This window comes from Crocuta crocuta, unplaced genomic scaffold, assembly GCF_008692635.1.
Source record: "Crocuta crocuta isolate KB4526 unplaced genomic scaffold, BGI_CrCroc_1.0 scaffold260, whole genome shotgun sequence".
NCBI lineage: Eukaryota > Metazoa > Chordata > Mammalia > Carnivora > Hyaenidae > Crocuta > Crocuta crocuta.
In genome coordinates, this window is record NW_027527525.1 from 5,433,858 (window position 1) to 5,442,485 (window position 8,628).

Consider the following 8,628-nt stretch of genomic DNA (forward strand, 5'->3'; position numbering starts at 1 on the left):
TGGGAGCTTTGCCACTAATTATTTACCAGCTTACCCACACTGGGCACATATGTTCCACCTTCCCTCACATTCTTGGTCAGACTTTCTATGCTCCCCTCTTGGGCTGGCTTCTCTTGTGTCCTCCATTGCATCCTTTTCCACCGATGAGAACATCATCAGCAATTCTCTCTCCCTCAAGCAATCATCAACGGATCCCTCTCATCCCCATACACACATGCTGTCATTTCTCCTCCCTGGGGTTTGCATGTGCTGTTCCCTTTCCTTGCCACCCTGTTCCAGGAAATATTTGCAAAGCTTGTCTCTTTGTTTTCTTTGGATCTTTGCACAAGTATCATCTCCTGACCATGCTGTTTAAAAGTGCAAAAATTGCAGAGCTACAATCTCGTTTTCTTTTGGAAGTAAAAAGAAAGAAAAATATGAAAACAAAGGAAAGATTGACATTTTTTAAAAAAGTGCAAAACTGTCATCTTCCCTATCCTGTTTTAATTTTTCTTCATAGAATTTACCACCACCTGACATGCTATAGACTATTCATTTGATCTTCCAGGGCAGGGATTTTTGTTTTTGTTTTTGTTTTTTTTCCACTGCTGTATCTCAGCACCTAGAACAATGTCTGACACACAACAGACCCTAATGAATGTTTGTGGAAAGAATGGTTCAGTGGCTCCCTTCTCTGACATCCCTGATGGTTAGTAGCAATGGTGTCATTTTTCCTTAAAAAGAGGGGCAGCTATTCATAAGGATATTACCCATCGCTTTCACTCAGAAGTTCTCAGAGCAGAGCTTCTCAAACTTTGATGTACATTTGAATTGCCTGGGGATCTTCTTAAAATGCAGCTTCTGATTCAGCAGATCTGGGGGACCTGAGACTCTGAATTTCTAACCAGCAACCAGATAGGTCACATAGATGCCGCTGATCCAGACCACACATTGCGTGGCAAGGCTACTTTGCTCATCTTAATCATTATTCTTTTTTCTTTTTTTAAGAAATGGAGTGAGTACACATATTTACATAGCATATTTACATATTTAAAGTGTAAACATGACCCTGAGTTCAAGTAGCTCTGCCGTAGCTGCAGGATAGTACATTTGTGCAGAGCGTTTCATCCATCATTATACATGGCACAGGAGGAAATGTTTGTAGTCTGTTGAGTGATGGCTGTCCATTGTTCTGGGCAGATTTCGTTTTGTTTTGTTTTGGGGTGTGTGTGGGTGTATGTGTGTATGAATATTATATTGATGCTAGAATATGTTTATTGATGCTAGTAAGTTTTCTAGCAATAGTCTCTTGCCATTTGCCATGTTTTGGCATGAAATCAATACAAAGACAAGTCCTGTCTTTCTGCTCAGGTTATTATTACATCACTATCCTTCTGTCTAGAGAACAATGTGGAGTGCTTCCTATGATAATCACCAGCATCAATTAGTTTTAAAATCATGATAAGGGACTCCCCACAAGGTGTGTACAGTTTGTGTGTGTCACAAAGGGACCCGGCTGGGGAAGGGCAAGTGGAGACTGAAAACCAGTAAGCACCTCTTTGTCAGGTCAGGTGCTCTGGCTGGAGTTGCAATGCCTTTTTCACAGAGAGAGGGTGCCTTTTTACAAATTTAGTGAAAGTACCTGATGTTTGGTGGCTCTGGTCCCAAAACTAGAGAGAGCTGCAAAGGCAAATAGGGTGCACTGAGCACAGCACTCTGGTTTTAGGGAAGTGGAGATTCAGGGGGCACTTGTCCCCGTTCTTATCTGCATCAGCATGTGACGTTTGTTGAGCTCTTATGATGCACAAGGCACTGAACCAACTGTTGTACATACATCGTCTCATCTGTCCCTTACACTAGCAGCCCTCAAAGTTAGGTATTATCATTATTTATGTCATCTTTGCTTATAGAGATGTAAAACTTGGAGAGTTTAAGTGACTTGCCTAGAGTCACGGAGCTATGTTAAATGTAATTCTAAAAAATGTGCATCATTATTCTCAGGTAAGTACTAAATGTCAAAGATTTTAAGTCATTAATTTGTTCGAGAACCAGTAAGATATTAAAGGGTGCCCAAAGAGCATTAGAAAATTTAGGTATATGTAGATGATTTCACAAAGAAATAGAAGGAAAGCGTGGTAGCCTAGATAATGCCTTCCCCTCCCTCCAAAGATGTCCACATCCTGATGCTAGAACTTGTGAATATGTTCCCTTAAAGGTAAAAAGGACTTTGCAGATGTAATTAAGTTGTAGATTTTGAGATGGGGAGATTATTCCAGATTATCTAGTAGTCTGGTATAATCACAAGCATCCTTATACAAGGGAGGAAGGAATGTCAGAGTGAGAGACTGAAGAGTGGAAGTGGAGGCTGGAGTGATGTGCTTTGCAGATGGAGGAAGGGGCCACAAGCCACAGAATGTAGGTGACCCTGGAGGCTGGAAAAGGCAAGGGAACATCCTCTTGTAGAGCCCTCAGAAGAAACCAACCCTGCTGGCACTTGATTTTAGCCTATGAACCTGATTTTGGACTTCTGATTTCTAGAACTAAGATAAGTTTATGTTGTTTTCAGCCCTAGGATGTGGTAAATTGTTATCACAGCAGTAGGAAATTAATACAGAAGTATTATTGGATTAGATGGAAATCTGGTTAATGTCCAACAGGGCCACAAACCATAACCCTTGAAGCGAATTCTACCACCAGGGTTGAATTATCTGCATCTTTACTGGGCCAAAATTTACAAGTTAACCTCTGCCCCTACAGAGATGAAACATGTCTACTCAGTAGAAAGTCAAGTCTAACAATTGCACCAAAAGAACATCCGGGAACCTCTTCTGCATATTCCAAGTTTAGGATACTTTTCTGGAGAGCTAGGAAGTAGAGGAGCTCGGATTTGAACTGGCTTCTTCCAAGTGCAGAGCTTATGCTCTTAACTGTTAAGGGGCATACCTTCTCACTAGCATTAGTTGGTAGAGTAGCAAGGCAGTCTGGGACAAAGAAAATTATGCATAGAAACAGAGAACACAGCTCAAAGATCGCCAAGGTGAATTTACCAACTCTTTCATGGTGCTTCCCCTGAACAGAGGACTCATTCCCTTCCTTGTGCCAATGGTGGAAATTCCTGCCCTGGGGGTGTCTGTCTGGCTCAGTCTGTAGAGCATGTAATTCTTTATCTCAGGGTTGTAAGTTCAAGTCCCACATTGCATGTAGAGATTTTATTAAAAACAAAATCTTAAAAAAAGGAAATTTCTGCTCTAGCTCTCTGAGAACTTAAAATCAAGTTTTTAACAGATGGTTTAGCTAGGTTACTGGTTGGCATAACTTGAGAGATGCAGTGCAAAGCTTGAATTCACCCCACCCCACCTTGCCCAGAAGCAAAGGTCCCTGAAGATCCCTTCTTTAAAACATATATTATTTGGTTAATCATCATAGCTCCTTACTTAGTAAATGCTTGATAAAAGCTTGAATTGCATGTGGTTTGGGGGAAGGGAGAGGTGTAAACTTGGGGGTTGGGGACTAGCTAGCAGAAGCAAATGAGTGGTGCCAAGAACTGGGATGGCACTTTTAAGAGATGGTGCAGTGGAGGTCCTGACTGAGGTTAGGGGCTTTTACAGGGAAGCTGGATCTGTGGTTGGACAGGTAAAGTGTGGCCAGTGTCTTGAATGAGGGCTGGAAAACAAGTTTACCTTAGAAGGCAATTATTCTTTTTTTTTTTTTAAATATTTTATTTATTTTTGAGAGAGAGATAGAGACAGCATGAGCAGAGGGAGGCACAGAATCTGAAACAGGCTCCAGGCTCTGAGCTAGCTGTCAGCACAGAGCCCGATGAGGGGCTCGAACCCACGAACCGCAAGATCATGACCTGAGCCGAAGTCAGACGCTCAACCGACTGAGCCACCCAGGCGCCCCAATGAGGCAATTATTCTTGACACAGATTGAGTCTTAGAATAAACTGGGGAGAATTAAGAAATACTAGTTCACTGACCTGTGTCAGTTATCTAGGGTTGCCATGGCAAAGCACCACCAACTAAGTAACAAAAACTTCTTTCTCATAGTTTTGGAGGCTAGAAGTTCAAGATCAATTTTTTTTAATTTTTAAAGTTTATTTATTTATTTATTTTGAGAGAGAGAGCATGCATGAACAGGGGAGGGAAAGAAAGAGGGGGAGAGAGAGAGAGAATTCCAAGCAAGGTCCATGCTCAGAGCAGAGCTGGATATGGGGCTCAATCCCACTAGTATGAAGTATCATACTGGATACTTTCTTGAGGTTTCTTTCAGTTCTAAGATTTCTTAATCTGGAAGCATCTGTAAGGTTAGTTTATGGTGGTGGTGAGTGTTGGAGGAGATGGGAGGAGAGTCACTTTTGATGTCCTACTGGCCACCACTGCAGCCATCCCAGCCCCACCCCCCATTATCACTACTGACAGCATCACCAACACTATTTTGTTCACCACCGTTATTAAGTATTTATTTATTTATTTATTTTGAGAGAGAGGGAGAGACTGCACAGGAGTGGGGGAAAGGGCAGACAAAGAAGGAGAAAGAGAATCCCAAGCAGGCTCCATGCTGTCTACACAGAGCCTGCCACGGCCTGATCCCACTAACCAGTGAGATCATGACTTGAGCCGAAACCAAGAGCTGTAGTCTTAACCGACTGAGCCACCCTCGTGCCCATTCACCACCATTATTATAAGTACCATCACCATTGCCAGTGCTCTCTCTATGCCTGCTGCCATCACCCCTCTGTCACAGGCATCAGTACATCATCATGGAAAGCATCTTCATCAAACTCATATCCCCTGTGCCTATGCTCCACGTTTCCCCTTCCAAGGGGGTGAAATGTTCCCGTTTAAAGCTGGGGAATGACCCTTCTTTTAATTTCTTTTCATTTAGGACTTGGTCAGTAATCAGTGACATAACATAAACCTAACCAAACACGGACATAGCAAAACAGAAACTTATTGGCTCGTATAAGTGAGAAGTCCAAGGGCAGCTCTGGCTTCAGCATGACAAGACACAGGGCTCCCAGATATAAATCATGTGTCTCTCCATGCTGCATGCTTTGTGCTCTGTTGGCTCAGTCTCAGGTTCCCCGTGGTGGCAAGATGGCAGTTCTAGCCTCTGTGTCCTCCTCTCAGGGTGCTGGTATAATAGGAAAGAAAGTCATAGAATTAAATAATTCAAAAAATATTTATTGAGGAGTCACTGTATGTCAGGGGTTCCTCTACATGCTGGGGATATAGAAAGAGATAGAAGAGCTTCAGGTCATCCTGGGGCTTTCACATGGGAGCCCTTGGGGGCTCTGATTGGACTGTCTCTGAACACGTGCTATCTGTGGACCAATCACTGTAGCCAGGAGTATATGATGTGCTAATTGGCTTGGGCTGGGTCACCTGCCCCGCTTATGACATGCCAGTTTCTTTTTGAGTGTCAGGGACTAAGTCATAGTAATATTTGTGATGCGCCCCCCGGGGCATAACCCAGGGACTCATCCATAATAAGCAAATGAGAAATGACATGAAACCAGTGAAAAACTGAGTAAGCAAAAGAGAGAAAGTGTGTGATAGGCAACTGTATAAAAATACATTAAAAATGGACAGATATAAGCAAGTCAAACCATACAATGATGGCTATCAGTTGCCAATTAGAGAACAGAAATAGTTGTCACTGTAGATTATTTGCCAAAAATATGTGCACTGTTTTTTTTTTTTTTTTAATCAGGATAAGAAAATCCTTATTATTCTGGGCAGCATTAGAAACAAAACAAACAAAACAAAGGAAAACTGTAGTTACTTTCAGAGTTGCCCTTGGGGCCAACAAACCCTCACTCTGGGTCTGGCACTTTGAGGAGCACGTGAAAGAAGAATCGGAGACAGCTCACAGCTGGCAGCTAAAATATGTTGATGTCTTTATGTAAATGTCTACTACCTTCATTTTTCCACTTTCACTGGCTCTGTCTGCTATAGGTGGCTGGGAAACATTTCTCCCCAGTGCCTGTCGTTCTTGGGCACAGCTTCTCAGTTCCTTTGATAGAGGCTGCCCTCCGTGTTCCTTTTATGCATATTTCAATTGGTAAAAAAAAAAAAAAAGGTACATGTCAAGAATAAAGTCTAGAAGAAAAATTTATACCTCTAAATTTTAGCACGTAGAAGAGCCTTCCATTGATCCTGGATACTAAAAGTTTGGTTGCATCTATCTTGTAAAACACCTAGATGGGTCAGCACCTGCAGGAATGTGTATGATTTTAGTCATTCTACCACTCAAGGAAGGACATGTAGAGGACACATCAAAAGAGGCAAACTAAATTATTAAGAAGAACTTACATCTGAGCGAGACCTCAAAGAGTATGGATTCAAGTATGAAAAGACTAAAGCTTTGAAGAAATAAGCAAATGCTATGAATTCATGAAAGACATAGAAAATATGTCTGTAAATAAACTTGTTGACCAAATTTCAATGGCCCCAAATAAGAGGGGCACCTATGAAGTTTCCAAAGGCTGAATGAATTACAAATATTGAGTGTGAGTGTTTTTAAACAATGGAGATAAACACATGAAATTCAGTGACTTTAGAGGTAACAATGTTTGAAAAGATAAAGTTCCTTAAGAATTTGGATAAATTCCTGGACGACAGACCAAGAGTGAGTCTTCAGAGCCTGGAGGATGATCTAGATGCAGCCCTGCCAACAAAGGACAATCATGTCTACCTTCAGTGCTTCTGTCAGAGATGGATGGTAAGACAAGTGTGCAGATGGATCATGGGCAGGCTCAGGATAGGGCTTAGCAATGCTTTGAGAATAAACAAGGAGATCTGATATGTATTTGAGGCTTTGGTTTTTTGTTTTTGTTTTGACATGGATGGTTAGCATTAGAAATAATTCCATGAATAAATGATTAAGCAAATAATAAAGGAAAATAATGAGGATTAGGAGGAACTTAACGGAGGACCATAGGGGAGAAAAAGGGAAAAGCAGTGGGGGAGAGGGAGGGAGGCAAACTATGAGAGGCTCTTGAATGCGGAGAACAAACTGAGGGCAGATGGGGTGGGGGGGGAGGGAAGGGGGGTGATGNCATTATTGTTGGGCTTTTTGTAACTTAAAAAAAGTTTTTTTAATGTTTATTTAGTTTTGAGAGGGAAAGAGACAGAGCATGAGCAGGGGAGTGGCAGAGATAGGGAGACACAGAATCAGAAGCAGGCTCCAGGCTCCAAGCTGCCAGCACAGAGCCCAACGCGGGGCTCCAACCCATCAACCATAGATCATGACCTGAGCTGAAGTCAGATGCTTAACCAATTGAGCCACCCAGGCACCCTTGTAACTTTTAATTTTGAAATAATTATAGACTCATCGGAAGTTGCAAAACTAGCACAGAGTCACACATATCCTTCACCCAGCCTCCCCTAATGGTGATATCAAGCTGTAATATGATATCAAAACTAAGAAATTGGCAGGTGCCCTTGCTTTTATCATTTCTGAAGACTGCATTCCTTTGTGTGTGTCTTAGTCTATGTAATTGCATTTCACATATAGATTCAGATAACTACTATCACAATCAGGATATAGAAGGAGGGCTCCTTCATGCTACCTCCTGTATTCCCACTTTCCTGTCCTCCCCCTTCCCTGGCAACCATTACTCTGCTCTCCATTTCCATGTGGGGTTTTATTCGGTCATTTTTTATAATGTTACAGAAGTAAAGTCATACTTCAAAAGGTATGCAACTTTTACAGACTGACTTATTTCATTAAGCATCATGCCCTCGAGGATCAGTCAGGTTGTTGCACGTACCAATGGTTGGTTTTTGTTGTTGAGCAGTATTCCATCCTTATGGATCTATCAGAGTTTGATCTACCACTCACCTAGAAAAGAACATTGCAATTGTTTTCAGTATTTTGCCAGCTTAAAAAATAAAGCTGCTATGAACATTTGTGTACATGTTTCTGCACGAATATAAGTTTTCAGTTCTCTGGGACAAATGCCCAAGGAGTGTGATTACTGGGTTATATGGTAAGTGCATGTTGAGTTTTATAAGAAACTGCGAAACTATTTCCCATAGTGGTTGTTCCATTTTACACTGCCATTAGTGATGCCCCAGAGATCCAGTTTCTCTGTGTCCTCACCAGCATTTGATATTATCACTATTTTTTATGTTAGCAATTTGAATAGGCGTGTAGGGATAGATCATTGTGGTTTAATTTGCGTTTTCTTAATGACTGCTGATGTTCAATAGCTTTTCTTCTGCTTACTTGCCATCTGTAACTCCTCTTTTCTGAAATATTTGTTCGTGTCTTTGGGCCATTTTCTAATTTGATTCTTTGCTTTTATACTGCTGAGGTTTGCAAGACCTTATATCGTTTTCATACAAGACGTTGGTCAGATAAGGGGCTTGCAAATATTTTCTCCTAGGCTGTAGCTTATTTGTTCACCCTGTACACTGGGTCTTTCATAGCACAAAACAAGTGGAGGCTTTTAATTCCCATTTGGAAAAGCCTGACCTCCACTTGAGAGTGCTGGTCACTCCACTGGTTGCTGCTGCTCCTGAGGGCAGATCATGGGTCTCATTCCCATTTAGGTGTGCCCATTCAGCTTTAAAATGGCTTACCCTCCATCCCCATACCCCTCCTCCCACCAGGGATTAACTCTATTCAGTGGCCACAGAT

The 8,628-nt window shown here is 41.8% G+C and overlaps 1 long non-coding RNA gene across 1 annotated transcript; it reads right to left on the reverse strand.

The window, feature by feature from the left end:
• Window positions 1–4,642: 4,642 nt before the first annotated feature.
• On the reverse strand, window positions 4,643–7,822 carry LOC144231992 (uncharacterized). Its single transcript, XR_013335278.1, has 3 exons — window positions 7,757–7,822; window positions 6,103–6,197; window positions 4,643–5,115 (listed from the first exon to the last, which is right to left on the reverse strand). It is a non-coding gene; the product is annotated as an uncharacterized LOC144231992 (long non-coding RNA).
• Between the last annotated feature and the right edge of the window lie 806 nt (window positions 7,823–8,628).